Raw genomic sequence first — 18,982 nt, 5'->3', positions numbered from 1 at the left:
TGGGTTCTGTGGATGGTTGCATGCTTGTACTGGGGGGTAAGGGGGAATAGGGTTGGCATTAGGGACATGGGTCTGTTTTGTCAGGACATGTTGTTTGGTGGGCCATGTGTCGGGGCCTGCTGGCAGGTGCTCGTCACTGCTGGGTGGGTGGGTGTTTGGGTGGCTGGGGGACATGAGTCAGGGCCTGCTCGCAGGTGCCCATCAATATGGGACTGCAGGGGGACATGAGTCAGGGCCTGCTGGCAGGTGCCTGTCACTGCTTTGGGCGGGTGGCTGGGGGACATGAGTCGGGGCCTGCTGGCTGGTGCCCGTCAATGGTGGGTGGGTGGTTGGTGGGTGAGGGACATGAGTTCGGGCCTGCTGGCAGGTGGCCGTCACTGCTGGGCGGGTGGTTGGGGGGTGAGGGACATGAGTCGGGGCCTGCTGGCAGGTGCCCGTCAATGGTGGGTGGGTGGATGAGGTTGCAGGGGGACATGAGTCGGGGCCTGCTGGCAGGTGCCCGTTACTGCTGGGTGGGTGGTTGGGGGGTGAGGGACATGAGTCGGGGCCTGCTGGCAGGTGCCCGTCAATGGTGGGTGGGTGATTGGGGCTGCAGGGGGACATGAGTTGGGGCCTGCTGGCAGGTGCCCGTCAATGGTGGGTGGGTGGGGACATGAGTCTGTGCTCCCGAGTGCATGGTGCCATGTGGGCTGGCCGCAGGGCTTGCCCAGGGGTGTAGGGTAGTCCCCTGTGGTTTGGGCTGCCTGTGGGGTATGGGGAGGGTGGATGGGCTGCCTGTGGGGCATGGGGAGGGTGGATGGGCAGCCTGTGGGGCATGGGGAGGGAGGATGGGCTGCCTGAGCGTATTCCGAGGGGTGCGCGTGGAGTTTTACACGCGTTTTTGCTAACGCAGGCGGGGTATGCGTATTCCGAGGGGTGCGCAGGGAGTTTTACACGTGTTTTTGCTAGCGTGGGTGGGGTCCGCGTATTCCGAGGGGTTTGCGGTTTGTTTTACATGTGTTTTTGCTAGCGCGGGCAGGGTACGTGTATTCCGTAGGGTGCGCGTGGAGTTTTACACACATTTTTGCTAGTGCCGGTGGGGTACGGGTATTCCGAGGGGTGTGTGGGGAGTTTAACATGCGATTTGGCAGTGTGGGCCCTTCCGGATGTGCCCTTTCCCCCCTCCCCATGCCCTGCAGGCATCCCACACCATAAGGGACTACCCTACACCCCTGACCATGTCCCGCAGGCATCCCACACCACAGGGGACTACACTACACCCCTGACCATGCCCCACAGGCATCCCACACCACAGGGGACTACCCTACACCCCCGACTCATGTCCCCCAGCCACCCAATCCCCCACCCACACAGCAGTGACGGGCACCTGCCAGCAGACCCCTAATCATGTCCCCTAGCCACCCAACCACCCACCCACCCAGCAGTGACGGGCACATGCCAGCAGGCCCCGACTCAAGTCCCTCACCCCCCAACCACCCACCCAGCAGTGACAGGCACCTGCCAGCAGGCCCTGACTCATGTCCCCCAGCCACCCAACCACCCACCCACCCAGCAGTGACGGGCACATGCCAGCAGGCCCCCGACACATGGCCCACCAAACAGCATGTCCTAACAAAACAGACCCATGTCCCTAATGCCAACCCTATACCCTCTACCCCCCCAGTACAAGCACACAACCATCCACTGCACCCACTCCCAAATTACCCATGCCATGAGAGTCTCAAATGAACCACCATGGCCATGCATAAATGTACAACAGAGCCACACAGTGGCAACACATGACTGAGGCAATGTTCATAGAGACATGCACAAAACCAATGAGAGTAGACACCAATAATGAAGATAAATGATATGTATTAAAAAATGTATTGAAAAATCAAACTTGTAAATTAAGAGATAATGAAATACGAAAAAAAGAAAAATCCAATGTTAAACAAAAATCCATGAGAGGAAAAAAGGGAAGTGGTCCATTTCCAATGTCCAAATAAAGTAAATGAAAAAATCCAAACAAAGCCATTGATCCATGGGATGTTAAAATAACTAAAGTATGTACAAGTCAGGAACTATATACACTGCAAGTACCAACAGTTCATGATGCCCAAAACAAAGGAAACCTACCAAAAATCCTACAAATAACTATGTACATAAAGTGGAGCAATGTCCATGAACTCCAAATTAAAAAAAACAAAAACAAAGGAAACCTAACACTAAAGAACTATGTACAAAGGTGGCGGGCATGTCCTACGGCTCACTCTTTGATGTTCTGGGCCAGGGCATCATCAAACTCCTTTTCAATGTCCTGGAGGCGGGCCTCTTCCCTGGCCTCGAGGTCTCGCAGGGATGCAGTCATGGCGGCCTCATACTCCCTGCGAGTTGCCTCGAGGCACTCAGCCCGCCTCAACGCCCTGTGCATGGATTTCTCCACCCTGACCATAGTGAGCTGTGCCTACTCTGCCCGCCGCCGCTCCGCATCTATTTGCCAGCCCAACTGCTGCCACACGGAAGACACTCCCAATCCAGGGTCCTCCTGCCCTCCGGCCGATGCCTGCCCCTCTGATGTAGATGGCCATGATGCTTCCCACCCTGAACCTGCTGCTGCCGTGCATGTGCCCTGCTGGTCGATGCCTGCACATTCTCCTCTTGCTGGGGTCCAGTTGTGGGGGTGGCCACCCCTGCTGGACCTCCGACTCCCGACTGTGGCTTGGATGTTTCCTCCACCAGCTTGGCGGCTGGTTCAGGGGCAGCTCCATAGGGTGCCCAGGTGATACGTGGGCAGGAAGATGGCATGGAGGACGACTGGTGCATAGGGGGTTCATTTGAGGAGGGGGTCGCTAGAGGATCCAGCACACAGAGGAACCCAGCCTGGGTGACCTGTCCCAGTAGGTCAACGCGGTCAATGAGGTATTGACGTGCATTGTCCTCACGAGGACCCTGCACGTCATCCCGAATACCACGTTGATGCAACGCCACCCCAGCTAGGGCAGGCTGAACCCGGTCCCGGATAGCCACATTCGCAAGGAGAGGAAGGCCAGTTGTTGTTCGCGCATCCCCTCACTGAAAACAGGTCTGGATGGAGGCATCCCTGCTGGTGCCGGATGATGCAGTCACAGGATCGGGGACAGGATTACACACAGGCACCTCTGCGGTGGCCTGTGCTGCCTCTTGTCCCTGCCCCTGGACTGCACCACTAGCACCAGTGGAATTCCTCCCTCCAGGCCCCATGCGTGGGCCTTCCACGGCCTCCTCCTCAACCAAACCCACCACCAAACTGGATGACTCTGTGCCATCTTCATCCATAGGCCTCTGTGGGGGCTCAGCTGCCCTTCTGTTGGCGAGGAGTCCACCTCCGACCTCTGCATCTTGGACCTACCCTCGGCAGCTGTGGCCGTGGACGGAGCACCAGACTCCTCACTCCCCGAAGAGATGGCAACCTGGGAGGGGAGCTGGGCCTTGTGTCTCTGGCTGGCAGTGGGATCCCTGCGCTGTGCTCCACAGAACCGTCACAGCCCTCTTCATAAGTTGACGCTGCAGACAGGGAGAGATAGAACACAGGCATCAGGGCACTGTACAATGGTCTGATACACACATGACAGTTGCACATGAGTGGCAGTGTCAAACTTCACAGATGGCATCACAATCACCAACACACATATAATTTGAACCCATACACATGTGCAAATTAACAGGAATGTTGCAGCAGGCAGCAACAACCATACACATACAACAGCATGAGCATCCGAAGGTTAGCCTGACGTCACATGCAACACGGGAGTGCCGAACATATGCACACACGCCACCAGACATACATGCATCTCCACCTCCTGTAACAGTGAAATCATCGGCAACTATGTCACATCTGCTAATCAGCCTCCTACATGTCTGTGTCACATGCATCCATGGCGTATCATATTCACACACATGTCAAACACACACGCACATGTATGCCGTGCACGTACATGAAGGTGGAAGCAGCATCCATGTTTCACACCACAACCATACCACAGTACATACACAGAAATGCAAACATGTGTGTATCCGCACATGCATCCGTGCATCATGCATTTGAACACATACACCATTGATGTGACTCACACATGACTGGACTCACATCCATACATGGGGCTTTCCAGACATATGTCCAAGATGCACACTCCTGGCACACCTCAACATGCACTGCATCCAATCAGTACCCAATGACACTTACTGCTCGACTCCAGACGGGTCTGCCTCTGAAGGACCTAGAGGTGGAGCGCTGGGCGTATACGTTCCAAGACCCTCATCTGGTTGTTGGTAAGGCGGACCCGGCACCCCTCTGCATGCGCTGCCTCCAAGAGGCCCCGGGCCTTGTTGAAGGTCCTGGACCTGAAGTCCTCCCAGCGCTTCCAGAGATGTGCCATGTCGCGGGCTGCCACCCCCTCCACGTTGATGGCAGCCACCATCTTCTTCCAGATCCTTTTCCATCCTTCATTCTCCGTGCATGGTCTTCCAAAGAGGCCATCATAATGCACCAGGATTTGCAACACCAGGATACCAACTTCTGCAGCACTGAAGCTCATAACCTTCTGCCTCTCTGGCTGGGGGTTGCCAGTGGTCTCCGATGGTGTTTCCCCCGACATAGCAACCCCCGAGGCAGGTGTGGGTGGGCAACTGGGTCCTGGTGCTGGGCTGTGGAGCGATGTAACTTCAGATGGGAATCTTCTGTTCCAGCAGGGGTGGTCACAGCAACTGAACCCCTGCAGATGGCTGACGTGCAGGCACCAAATAGCAGGGCATGTGGCCAGCAGGCAGGCAGCAGCAGATGGCTAGTGGGAGGCTGCTCGGGGCTCTGAGGGGCAGTAATTTGGCCTTCTGGGTAGGAACGTGGTCTTCTGTGTGTTGTCACATGGCCAGCTTGATACGGAGTGATTTGGCACGTGAACAAACAGCACGTCAGGTGTAATTCGAGGAAAGGCCCTTAGTGTGTAAGCGCGTATGTGACGTAACACGCGCAGGCATTCCCCTCATCACGGGTGCATAGTGATTCAGCATGTGAAAAAACAGAACGTCCGCGTGTTAATGCGTGTAATTTGAGGAAAGAGCCTAAGCGCGTATGTGACGTGACGCGGGTGGGCGTTTCCCTCAGCACGGGTTAAAGGTGAGCAGGGCCAGCAGTACGCTGTATGTGCCTTTTGTGGAGACCGACATGTGTTGCTACTTCTGGTTGTTTCACGTGCCATCACAACGTCACAACGGATCAAGGACATATCTCTTCTTTTGGCGGGGGTATTGGCTAGGCGTGTTTTTCATTATCACGCTAGTCAGACGGTGAGTCGCGCACACTATTTTTCCCACTGCGGGTGCCCCCGTGTAGCGTGTACATGTTTTTGAGGTCACAGTAGCCTGCGTGTCATACGCGTATGTGTTTTTCGTATCCCTGGGTGCCACCGTGTACAGCGGGAGATTAATTCCACACACGTGGGCTACCGGGGGTTGCGTGCACGGTTTTACTGCAGGTTTGGGGTGCCTGAGCATTGTGTGACCCATCACTTTATCGCCAGGGTCACATACAGCCTTGCAGGTGCAGGGGTGCTGTTAACATCTAGTACCCCACCCCCTTCACCGCAATGTACACCTCCCATTGGCAATACTACATCTGTGCCGGCACTACTACATCTGTGCCATGGTTGGGCGGCCATGAAAGGTGAGGGGCGCCTCAGCTGGGCGTACTCCATGTGGCGCCCGTGGTCAGCGACGTGGCCGGGGTGACCAGGGAGTAGGGGGACTCCAGGGTGGCTGCACAGGGGGAAGAGGCAGGGATGCGCCACTTCAGCACGATGTAGTGCCACGTGTTGGTACAGTCATGCCACATCCCCTGTGGCTCCGGGAGATGCAGCTCTTGCATCTGGCACTTGCGCCCATGTGACCCGGCAGTCCATTTAATCGACTGCCCCAGGCCCAAGGGTAGTGGTAGCTGCAGGTGCAGCTGTGGACACCACCACCCAGGCTCAGGGTCAGCCAGCGCATGCTGTGTTGGCACCTGAAAAGTCCCAGGATGATTTTCAGGAGTTCAGGAGGCACACCTTAAGTGCACGCAGGGCTGCCTTGACCGAGGCACGTGTCCCTGGGGCAGTATTGCCATCTGCTGCCCCGAGCAGCCGGGTGTTGGCAATTGCATGGGCAGATACAGCCGACACCACCCCGGCTGTGAGTCTACCAGTCCCGGTCAATGACCCTGGCACAGCGGATGTTGCTGTGCAGGATCCATTCCAGGGCACCCAGCAGCCACTGATGCAAGTCAGGGCTTCCGTCCTTGTTCCACCTGCCACTCCCTCTGTTCAATCCGCCAGCGCCACTGCCCATACTGATCAGGGCGGCATTTGCCAGCCAGGGTCCGGACCACTCCTCAAGAGGAGGAAGGTTGCATCTGCAGCAGAGGCACGGACCCCAGACACGGCTCCGGCCTCCGGCACGTCGAGGAAGAAGCATTTCTGCACGTAGGAACTGGACTTCCTTGTGGACTACGTGCGGGAACACAACCGTGATATGCTAGTGGGGCCAAATTGTCACACTACGGCTGCCCAGCGTATGTCCCACTGGAAACATGTTGCGGATTGTGTGAGTGCATTCGGACATGAGGTGCGCACAGCTCAAGCGTGCAAAAAGCGTTGGGATGACCTCCGACGCTGTGCTAAGGCGAAGCCTGCCTCCGATTATGCCATGACTGGGTTGACTGGCAGTGGGTCACCAGCTCAGGAGGAAGACCTCGCTTCACACGAGTCAGTCGCTGCGGAGTTCATACCGGCAGAATTGTTCGAAGGAGTGGGAGACATGCTGGACTTTGTGCCCCGTCCAATGAGTGTTGTCGCGTGTTTATCCAGACCATATGTGGTTTGCTTGTGTGATGTGTTGTGCTTGACTGCCACTACATGCTATGTGTACATGGTTGTCATGTGCGAGTCATGCAATGCTTCACTGATGCGTGCCTGCTGTGCAGGATGCTGGACATGTAGAGCAAACAGGGACTGTCCTTATCACCACACCTGCACCCTACTCACATGCTAGTCACCCGGCTGCCTCTCCAGTCCATGTTCCAGCTCACTGGCCCTTCTGCATGTAGCCTGGGGTGTCTTTCCTCTCAGCACTGGGACTATGTCATTGCATGACGGACGTGAATGTGTGTTCTGCCTGCATGCAGGTACTCCACCTAGGCATGCTCCCTTACCCCTCCACCCCACTGCACCCCAATTTCACCATGGCACTGGTGGGTGTCATATTGGACTGCTGCAATGTCCTGTTCAATGCTCCTGTGTACATTCACACTTCTGCCTGCAAACCTGCCAGACGCATACAATGGCCTACACACTGTCCTTGATGCAGGGTGTCTCACTGGGACTGCACAGATGGCAGATTATCTGCAGGGACATGAGTGCCCATTCATGCTCCAAGTGCATTCCATGCATGCCCCTCTGTGTCCTTGCCCGGATGATCATTGTAGTACGTGTCCTGGATGACCTACATTGAATGGCATTTGATCATCCATTACATGGCCACTCTGGCTCAGTCCTGCATCACGCACATGTTTAGGGTGTCACAGTCTGTGTGAGGCACAGGCCTCCCCCTGTTTCAGGCCCCCTGAATCTGTTCAACTGGTGTAGTGGCTTCTGCACACATGGGTGTACTACTGAGGGTTCATCATGTGTCCTGCTTACTGTCCCATTCTCATCTGCTGTGTTGTCAGTTGACTCAGATGATGCAATTGACGCTAGTCAATACTGTCTGCCAATACACAGTTCTCTGGTCACACTTTTGCTGCCATGCAATGCCTCCCTGCATTTTCACTTAGGGGGGGGGTTGCCTGTAGGCATGCAACCTATTGCATGCACATTGCACATGATGCCTGAACTTTACCTTACACTGCCTTAATGTTTATTTATTGACATCATAATGTACTTGTTCATGTAGATGGTGGGTAAGGTACACATGTTCTGCACTGCATCAACCCACTTCTGACACCGTTCTACATACCTACTCATTGCTGCAATGTCAATGTGACCTGGCATGTATGGTCAGATTTTCATCCCTTCTCTGTCATGTATGCCACGGGCACAGGTGCATCCTGTGACACATGTACTCAGTATTGGAACTCCCTAGTGGGTGTTTAGCTAAGTTGATAGGTCATTGTGTGGCCTATAACAACTGGTACGGGGCGCAGATTGAATGTAGCCAGCAAATTGGTTTGTGATAACTGTGGAGCTGCCGTCACATGTGTATGTGTACACTTTCACATACATCAAAGCATGCAGTGTTGTAGCTGCTTGCTTTGCTGTATTGGATGCTGTTCATGTTCACAATACAGGTGTACAGGGAAGGTGTGTTTTGGAACGTTTTCACATGTACATATACAAGCAGCTTCAATGTTGTGTAGTGCAACATTGCAGCTACTCACTTATGTGTCTGCCAAAGTGTTCATTTACACGTGTGTCTTCCGCAGCTTTTTTGTTGACTGACTGATATGTGGTTGATTGACGTTAATGCTGGTGACATTACAGCATAGCGGACGTTATGTTCAACTGGCATAATCCTTGAGGTGCACTGTTGTGCAGTATGTGTACGCCCAGGCCCACTTAGCTGATATGGTGGGGCCTGGCTGTACAGAATGTACACACAGAATTATGGAATAGGGCACATTCATAGCACAATGTGCTCAATCAGGCCCTGAGGGGTGTTCAGGCCTGCAGCTCAGACCGTACTGGCCGTTATGGTCCCTCAAGCCTGGTTGCAGGCCGTTGCTTTGCTCGGGACATTCACTATATCTACATCGCCCCTGACACCCGGTACGGACCAAGCTGCAGATGGATGAAGCTATATTGGTGATGATGGTTTACTGATGCATATGTACATGCATGTTACATGTGTCATGTTTTTGAATCCACTTGCAGCTGTGGTCAATTTGCAGTTCAGACATGCTTATGGTATGTGCCATCTCTTTGTTGCCATCTGTTTTTCTGCCTGTGACATGTGTCAGACCAAGGTGGTGTCTGATGGAGGTGAAATACTACATTTTCTACGTGTGTAGGCTTTGCTATTTAGACACATCCATTTCTGCTTTTGGGATGTGTTTGCATATCAATGCCACTGGATGCATTCCAGGTTCTCATTTGTGTGTGACATGTCTGCTTCATGTGTTGGCTGCCGATGTGTGTGTGGGTTATGTGCTTCTGACATGTAAACTCATGTTTGTTTTTTCCACTTTTCAGATGGTGACGCAATGGAGGCAGAGGATGGTGATGTCATACACAGGGTTGCTATCACACCAGCAACCCAGCACAAGTGTGGGTCGTAGGGTGGTAGGCCACAAGAACCCACTTGTGCTCCAGACCATCGTGTCTAGGGCTGGCAATGAGTCTAGCCCGGATGATCACTCTGACAGCAATGTCGAGTTGGATGCGTGTCATGTCCATTTGTCAACGGGGAGTGATTCTGATGTGGATGATCCTGTCCGCGACACCTGCACTGAGGGGCCAGATGGTGGTGGGACGTCTGCCTGTGAGGATCGGGACGCATGGTCACACTCCACACCAGTTGCTGATGTGCCTGGGGCATCACGTCAATGGAGGAATGTAGTCCTGCAGCCGTGGGCGGTACCAACCCAACAAGGACCGCGGCTCCTTGGGCCCCGCGGGTGTCAAGCCCAGCAACATGGTGGCCGTGCGCAACCGAGGTATACTGAGTGGGAGCAAGCCATGGTTGCCAATTCCGAACACCATGGGGCAGCTATTGATAATATCACTCAGAGCATGGAACGTGTGGCCCAATCCGTGCTCCCCCCTGCCAGGCAGGTGGATCTCCAGCAGTGGGCGGCACAGTCCACGGCCCGGTCACTCAGGCTGGACATGGTTGCCTCAGATTGGGCATGCCGGACTGAAATGGTGTCTCTATGTCAAGCAATTGCTGCTCACGCAGAGGCACACAGGGAGGCCCTGGGGGATGACCATAAATCCCTCTGACCTACTCTAGGTGTGCTCTTGATGTCCCAGAGGCAACGGACAGAGGAGAGGTTGGAATAGCTTCAGAATACCATCTCGGCTGAGCTACGTGCTTGCCAAGAGGCTTTCCAGATGTCATGCCAGGCCAGGCAGGAAGAACTCTGTGCTACATGTGCTACCTTGCAAGAGGAAGCACGCGTATCACGCGAGGTTCTGCATGCTGACCTACGTGTCATCGCCGCACAGAAGCAGGCTCACCGGTCCCGCAGACTTGCTGCCGATGAGGGGCAAGCTACTCATAGGCATGATCAGGGTACTGTGTCACGTCCACCTTTTGAGTCAGAGGGTGAGGAGGACGACAACTTATCTCCCACAAAGGTCGGGCCGTGCAGGCGTTGAGCCCATGTAGGTTTTTTTTTTTAATCTCAACATCATCGCATGTGGGTGTAGAGGTGCATCCTGTACCTCCCCCCTCCTGGGTGCTTCCTCCCCTGGGTCGTATGTGGCCATTGTTGATTTTTGTAGTTAGTTTAATTAGTTAATATAGTTTAAAATTGCTTGTCTATTGTGCATTTATGTGACAGTGTGGTGCTTTGTGGCTTTTGAGAGCATCCACTGTCTGTTCCAGCTGGGCCCTTTAAGCTTGTCTTGTGTATGTGTTTGCAGCTTGGGGTCCTGACTCACATATGCAACTCCTGCTTCCCCTATCCATGGGCTCGCAAGGATGGTTCGGTGTTACAACCATTTATACAAGGGCATTGGACTTTCGTCACATCTGTGGGCTGTCTGCTGCTGTACTACTTGTGTTAACACCCCTAGTGGGGAAAAAGTATGTTTTCTCAACGGCATGTCTACAATCAATTTTGGTGAGTACAACATTGATGTGTCCATTTATTGATGTTGATTGTGATGTATGTTCTTTTCTTGCCTGTATATGTGCTTGATGCACTTCATGCTGTAGACAGTAGCCTGCACCCTTTGGCGGTCAAAGTCACACTGATGGTGGGAGGAGGTTGGATGTAGGTCTCAGACATGGCCCAATGACAACCAACGTGAAGACACAAACACAGGAAACTTGCCAGCCTTATTAAAAGCTTTTATGCCCTTTCAGCAGGAAAAAGAGCCTCCAGACTACCTTTCCCAGCAGACACGGGACCAAGAACTACAGAAACCTGGACACGTTGGGTGGTGCACACATGCGCATGCATGCGCAAGCAGACGCACAGGGCTTGTGCTCAGACGTCCGACAGAAGCAGACGTGTTTCCAGGAGCTCCAAGCAAGGTGAGCAGCAGGAGACGCCACACCCCAGCCGACTTTCCTCCAGCTTCCTCGCACATGCATGCTAAATTGTGCCAGTGCTGGGGAGCTTGGCCAGGCATTGGGGAAGACACGCACAGTACAGCTAAGCCGTGTTGAGGAACAAATGCCAAGTGGCTTTACAAGTTGTCAGGGGCACACGCAGGGGGGGGTCACCCATACCCTGGAGTCCCACCTGCTCCATAGAGGCTGAGTTATTAGCGCTGTAGCGTTCCTAGCCAGAAACAAATACAGCGCAAGGGGGCACCCAGCGACGCACAGACTTGAGTGCAGTGCATATCATTTGCATATGCAAATTGACACATGCGCTACCTATGGAAATTAGCGGCTTCCAGAACACGACTTGTACTGAAGTCGCACCTCGCCACATGCATCTACCAGCTCACCCAAGGACCATTGTATCATGTGTGATCCTTGACACATTGGTATTCCATTTACAGTGGGGCCACATTCGGCTGCTTTACCACATTGACAGTGTATGACCCATCATGCGGCAACCAAAAGTATACGAACAAAGCAGCAGACAAGAGTGTTTCTTTGGGGAGGAGTCACTAAGTTTGAGGCACGAATGGTGTGGTGATTGTGTGATGAAAACACACACAGAATAGTAACTCACACTCTCTTTGTAGCATTGAACTGCTCCTGTTACCGGACCTGGGAGTACGCAGGCAGGAGGCCAGCACTCACCCCAGAGATAAATCTGTCTTTGGCTTGCATTTGACCCATTTTGTACAATGTGCATGAAGAACATGGTTTTGCTGATTGAGTATGTGTTATTGTCAATAGTTGTATTTTGTCTTTGGCCTACTTTCCCTTGCCCATCTACCTCCCCTCTCCTGACCCTCTTTCCGGTTATCCTGAATACCGATGCCTATCCAAAGAATGGATACCTAACCCTCTTTCCCCACCTGGGGCTCGGAGGCCTGTGTAAGTTTTAACTTGCAGGTGCCAAGACCGTGGTGGGGTGGTTGGTTTGTGCCACTCCTGTGCCTGGAGACCGGAGCTGTGACACTACCCATCAGTTGTTGCATCCTCATTGATTATTGTGTACTGAAAATGCTACCCATACTGTTGAACCAATGTTGAACTGTGCTACCTGGGTTGTACTACTATCATTCTGCTTGGACTTGTACTTGGCAATTTTTTGCAACTTCTATTCATCTACTGGTTTTTTTTGAGGCCACAGGCTTCTTCCCTGGTTTGGGTGTTTGGCTCCTTGGAGTTCTCTGCAATTTGGTATTTTTACCAGTCAAGGTGGCCTCTAATGGGCTGGATCCTACTTACATGCAAGGTTGAACATGGAAAGCAAGGGGTAGAGGGATCCTGAAGCCAGGTAGATTAGTTGGGTTTGTGTATTTGTCTGTGTGTGACATGCATGCATGTGCACAGGCATTTGTACTCACCTAGGAGCCATGTGTCGCCATGCTTCCCAGCTTCCAGGGCCCGGCTCAGAGCGGACATTCTGTATATGAAACTGTCATGGGTAGACCCAGGGTAGTTTGCATAGACAGAGGTGATGATTCCCTTGGCATCGCATGCAACCTGCACGTTGATAGAATGCCAGTTCTTGCAGTTTCGATAGATGTGCTCAGTGGCCCTAGGTCGACGTAGGGCCACATGGGTGCAATCTATGGCACCGAGCACTTTGGGGAAGTGTGCCACCCTGTAAAAGTCCTGGACCACGGCCTGTCTTTCTGCGGGTGTTCTGTGCATGTATATGTGCCTGCGGAATGAGGGGCGCGCAGTCATGATTGCCAACACCTGGTGTAGGCAGCGTGACTGGGTGGCCTGTGAGACACCCCCAACTATGGCAGTTGTCCGCTGAAATGACCCAGTGGCCAAAAAATGCAGGACAGTGAGCACCTTCTCCAAGGGGCTCAATGCTTGGGAGCACAGGGTCCATGATGTGAGTTCATCCTCCCACTCAGTGACCATCTCTAAGATGAGATGGAAACCTATACCTGCCATAGACCTCATCATGAGGCATCCCAAAAAAAGCTGATCCTGGGCAGAAAATGTGGGGCCTGGCTACTCTCCTCCTCCTGCAGTGTCCCACTATCACTGCTGCGAGGAATGGGACATTCATCGTAGCTGTATATGCTTGTTTGTTTTTTGCACGCACTTTTATGATGTGCGGGGGCGCTTCCACCTGCTTTTGTGTGGCAGACGTATTTGTGCATGTGCGTGTGTTTTGACGTGCGCGGGTTTTCCTTATTTGGTTCCATGAATACATGTTGTTTACTAGCGTGTGGGCGTTGCGTGTGTTTCCCAGCGGTACTTCCCACATTATGCCTACATTTTCGCGCACTGTTCCCCATTCCCCGTGTTCCGCCCCCTTTTAAGGTGTGTGCGCGAGAAGTTGTGTGCTTTCCCTGTTCCTGTTGCTCACGTGTTTGGAAAGTCGCAGTGAAATGTAGGGTGAGCGCGGATTTGGCGCACTGCCTGACCAGGTCTAGGATGATACGAGGTGGAAACCTATACCTGCCATAGACCTGGTCGTCAGGCATCCCAAAAAGGCTGGTCCGGGGCAAAAAAATGCGGGGCCTGGCTATTCTCCTCCTCCTGCGGTGTCCCACGTTCAGTGCCGCGACAAATGGGGCATTCATCGTAGCTGCATATACGTGTTTGTTGTTTGTGCGCACTTTTATACTGTGCGCTGGGACGCTTCCGCCTGCCTTCATGTGGCGCACATGTTGACGCCTGTGCGCGTCTTTTGGCGTGCGTGGGTTTCCCATATTCAATTCCATGAATACGTGTTGTTCGCGTGGGTGTTGGCGTTCCGTGTATTTCCCAGCAGTACTTCCCCAGTTACGCCTTCTTTTTCACCTGTTGTTGCCCATTCCGCGTGTTCTGCCCCGTGTTCTGCCCCCTTTTTGGTGTGTGCGCTGACGTTGGGCGCGTTCGCTGTGCACGTCACGCACGACATTTGGGATGTTGCTGTGGCGTGTGTGCCCGTGCGGGCCACGCTCGGATTTGGCGCACATCCCGGAGTAAACACGCGCAGGCCCTTCCATGAATCGCGCTTCCTTTTTCACACTTGCGCCAGCTTGTGCCACGATTTTCGGCACACATTTGTTCCATGAATCGGCCCCATAATGTATGCAGAATGTACTGTGGCATGCGCATTGATAGTATCTGAGTGCTGCTGTCAAGGTCATTCTTCGTATATCAGTACGCAACCCATAGCAGAACATAATGCAGTAAGTTTCAGAAGAAAAGGACAGCTAGAAAGAGAGAGAGCTGGAGAAAAAGAGGGAAGAGAGAGAGACAGAGAGATAAAGAGAGAGAGAAATGTGTGGTATAAATCCGAGAAAAGTATTTTGCAAAGTGTTTGGTTTTTTGAAGGTGCAGATACTGAAGGCAAGTCCCTCTATGCACACATTCCAGAGTAAAAACAACTCGCTAGGGAAATAGCCAAAATATAGTGTTGCAAGGATAACAAGGTTTAGTTGTACAGAATACAAAAATCAGCAAAGGACTCTGCTGCTCGAGAGAGCTCTCATGCTAACAGTTACAAACATAGGCTTAAGAACCCAGACAGCATCATCTATATGGTACACAATGGGTGTCACTGTTTGGTAGCAGTCTCCACATGGGCCTGCTCCATAGGGAATGCCAGGCAGTAATTGTTTGGTTTTCTCCCACCGATTAGGATCCACGTGGGTCAGCTGGGTTCATCCTCGAAGTGAAGTTTGGGTCCCTCATTAAATATTGCTTCTAACTAATCTAAGCATGTGAAGCCTGAATATTAATTTGTTGTGGCAGGCACCTGGGCAGTACGGGAAGTGGTGCCAAGGAAGAGGGAGGATAAAATACAGTCATGCTGACAAATTCAGGGTTTCATTAATAACGCAGTTCCCGCACTCAAGGACTCCACACCTGGGTTTGATATTTAATGTGTCCCCCCAGTACCTCATGTTACATGGGGTATGTGTTGTCGCCTAGAAGAAATATAGCAGTGCATGCTTGGATCTCCTGTGGACAATCGATGAGGGACCTGGGGTTTGCATGCATCTCAAGGAATGTAAAGGTGTGGTGGCCGAGGCAGTTGGGTGAGGCTGGCTCTGACCTGGCTGGGTGGGGGTGAGAGGCTTCCTGGCAGGTTAGTGAAGATGAACAGATGCAGCTCAGAGCCTAGGGTTGTCTCACGCTCTTGCATGGTGCATCACAGTTAATGATACTAAATATTCACAACACTTAAGGGACGAAAGGGAAGTGGACGTCTGTGGGAACAGAGAACAGGGCTCTAATGGAGCGAGCCCGTTGTGTAGAGATTAGGCCTTGTGAACAAGGAACGTGAGCGATTCGAGCCTGCTGCTTATCCTCTTTGGCCGTAATACAAAATGGAGTCGAGGGCTTTGGGCCTTCCTAGTGCCATGCACCTACCTCTAAGTGCTCCAGTGCCTCTATATATTGCCTGATGATACAGATTGCTCCCCCTTTGTAGGTTAAATAGCCTCATATCATGTTCGGTATATTTGGAAGCGCATTTGGAAGCGTATTTGGAAGCGCCTAGGGGGGTGGGATAGAGTAATTTCCATCCCAACAATACCTGCTGCCTGATCCTCCATTGTGAAAAGCTGCCTCTCGAACTCGGACATTGTTTGGAAAGGGGTGAGAGCTGTTAAAAATACACCCCATGTGTGAAGTACTTTTGCGGAATGTTATGCAAAGTTTTTGGTTGTTCGGGCGGACATGTGTGATGGGACGCCAACAACCTCAACTGTTCAGAGCAAAATGGCTGCAAATTATAATAAGATTGCCAGCACAGAAATTCCTCAAACCAATTTAACCAGATCTCTGAACCTGGCAGAAATTGCAGCAGGTGCTTATTCGTCTTCACCAGCCATTGAAGTCTCATTTTCAACATCAGAATCATCAGATGAAGAAGACTACAATGAATCAGAATATTTAAGAATTTTAAAAACACTTTTTACTTTGTGCAACACAATGTTTAAAGAGCAATAGATACTCAAAGAGGGTTTAACCGAATTGGTATCAGATAGGGGAGAAATTGAAATGCCTCAACCTAAAGGTAATTTGACTGACTTCCTTGATTCCATTGTTAATGGAAATGACTCATTCCTAACACTGCACAAGGATATACTGATATCCCGTGCAGCGGTAGTTCAAAAGGAGTAAGAACATAATTAAAAACACAGAGTTAACTGAGGGGAAAAATTGTTTGAGCTAAATGAAACATCTAAAGCCCTTACTTAACAAAGGGTGCCATAACAATGCCCAGGATTTAGCAGCAATATCTCAGAGGACTGTCAGATGTCAAGAAACGCAAAAAGGATTTAAATTGACCCAAGAGTGTGGTTGAGATAAGAAGTAACTAAATAAAAGAAGATAAAAACACACAGCAGGGCCCATGGTTAAACAACAAACCTGAAGCCCTGATTGATATTGATAATGAAAGAGGAGTATGAGGATATAGAAACCGTGAGGTTGAAATCTTCCTTTCCTCAAGAGATTTATTGAAAAATAAGGGTCAAATTACAAAAAAGATTAAAATAGTTGAGTGTTATGCTTCATCAAATAGCCATTTTTTAAATAAATTGAATGTATTAGAATTGATACATCAACTCTCTCAATTGGAAGTGATCTCTTCAAATGATAAAACATTAGGTGAGATACCTGCAAACTCGGCAGTGATTCATCTAGTTTCGAACATCATTATGGAATGATTATTATCCTACTCTAACAACTTCTTGGAAATGGGCTATGAGTTTGAAAGACTGGGGGAGCGTGAGATTAGTAAAGCAAATAAACAAACCAGTAAGCCAAATAAAGTGGAGCCTACAGTGCAGGGTGTGGACATTGATATTCTGGTGAAATAGTTCATCAATGCCCTAAAATTGAACTAGAATACAATGGTAGATCATGGAGTATCAATAGATCCAACAAGGGCTATGAAAACCTTTATTTGACCTGAGGATACTTTGGAATTTCAAACATCAATTGTAACATAGAACACTAGAGGTGTTTTTGGATGCTGACTTGTTTGCTATATAGGAAACTTGGCTTCCGCATGATTTTGCGCTAGATCGCTACCAACTAATTCAAAAAGTGGCATACAGAAATGCAAGAGGAAAACAGTTTGGTGGCTTACTTTTGTGGTAAAAAAATAACCTGTTATTGACAGAACTCATTGTAGATAATGATAATTCCAATATATTGGCGGCCACAGTGCATCTGCTTGTTGCGGATGTGGAGCAGCGGATACTCATCATGAATGTGTACAACCGTCCAGGCGTTGGGCATACTAAAAAGATAATTGAGGAGGTTGAGAATATAACTAATGGTTGGATAATGAAAAAAAGCTCTAAAGCCCCCTATTCATAGTTTTGGGGGACTTAAATTACCAAAGATTTAGCAAAATTTCAAGAAAGAGCTTGCCGATCTCACAATATTGATAAATGAACGTGGAGCTAAGATAATTAATTATACTGCCGACAAATCCACTAATCTAGATCTGTGGACCCTATTTATTCATGCTAATTGCCTCTTAAAGTTGTACACTTTGGATGATGTCTCCTGTCCCACTCCCTATACTTGGTTGAATGGTGTTTCTTTTACTTGGATTAACTATATAGTGATTCTGGAAGTCATGTTTGAATTAGCTGGCTCTTTACAGAACACATCAATAGTGGCAAGTGACCATGTGGTTAAGAAACTCACACTAAAAACTAATAATAAAGAAAATCGTAAAATGTCTGGTAATGCCACTGTAAATGCATTAGGGAACAGAATGTGAGGGATGCGAAAGAAAATAGAGAATTTCAATGTATATCTCTATAGTGTCCTTTTGGTAGTTGCTACAGTGGACGGTATCAGAATATCAGTATTTGAAAAAATAATAATGAGAGCAAAACAACACATAGAGGAAAAACAAAATAAATATTCTCTAAAGAGTATACAAAATAATAAAACCTTTGACATAAAGATAGCTGAATAAAAATGAAAACTAAATAAAGATATAAAACCGATAAAGACTGACATCTTTGACCTCGACAAACAAAAGTCTCTAATTGCTAATCTTAAAACCAGATATACACATTTCGTTAGACGGTATAAAGGATCAGATTCAACAAAAGAGTGTTTTTTTGTTTTTAGTGAACTAGTTGACAGTGATACAATAATATTCTGGAATTTGTTTAAAAAATGATACATCAATTATTAATGGGGCAAATGAGATCAATTGTAGATCCGAAATGGTGTGGAGAGCTCATATTCAAAATCTTTATTACAAAGAGGGAGACACTTCAAAGAATACAGATAATACTCCATATATAAGTAACAATGAAATGCTACAGCACACAAGTGAGGACATTGAGCTGATGATTGAAAAATTAAAACCTTCCAGAGCCCCTGGCCATGATGGTATACCAAATCTGATATACAAAAAAGATTCTGAAACTAGGCTGCAGTACTGGATAAACTGTTTTCTAGCATTCAAAATATTGCCATTATCCCCTTAAACTGGAAGGCCTCTAAATTAATCCCAATGATTAAAAAGAGCCAGAGAGAAAATCCATGTCAATTATAGGTTATTAGCCATGATGGATGCATGCTCAAAGCTATTCTCACAACTCCTTTTACAAGAACTAAATATTTGGATAAATAAAAAGATACTCTTGTCAAACCAGCAATCTGGATTCAGACAAGGCATGGGCACACTTTCAAACCTATGGAC

Source organism: Ambystoma mexicanum, chromosome 4p, assembly GCF_040938575.1.
Source record: "Ambystoma mexicanum isolate Mex_15411 chromosome 4p, UKY_AmexF1_1, whole genome shotgun sequence".
Taxonomy (NCBI): domain Eukaryota; kingdom Metazoa; phylum Chordata; class Amphibia; order Caudata; family Ambystomatidae; genus Ambystoma; species Ambystoma mexicanum.
The sequence above is the reverse complement of the archived record's forward strand: the minus strand, read 5'-3'. Positions refer to the sequence as shown.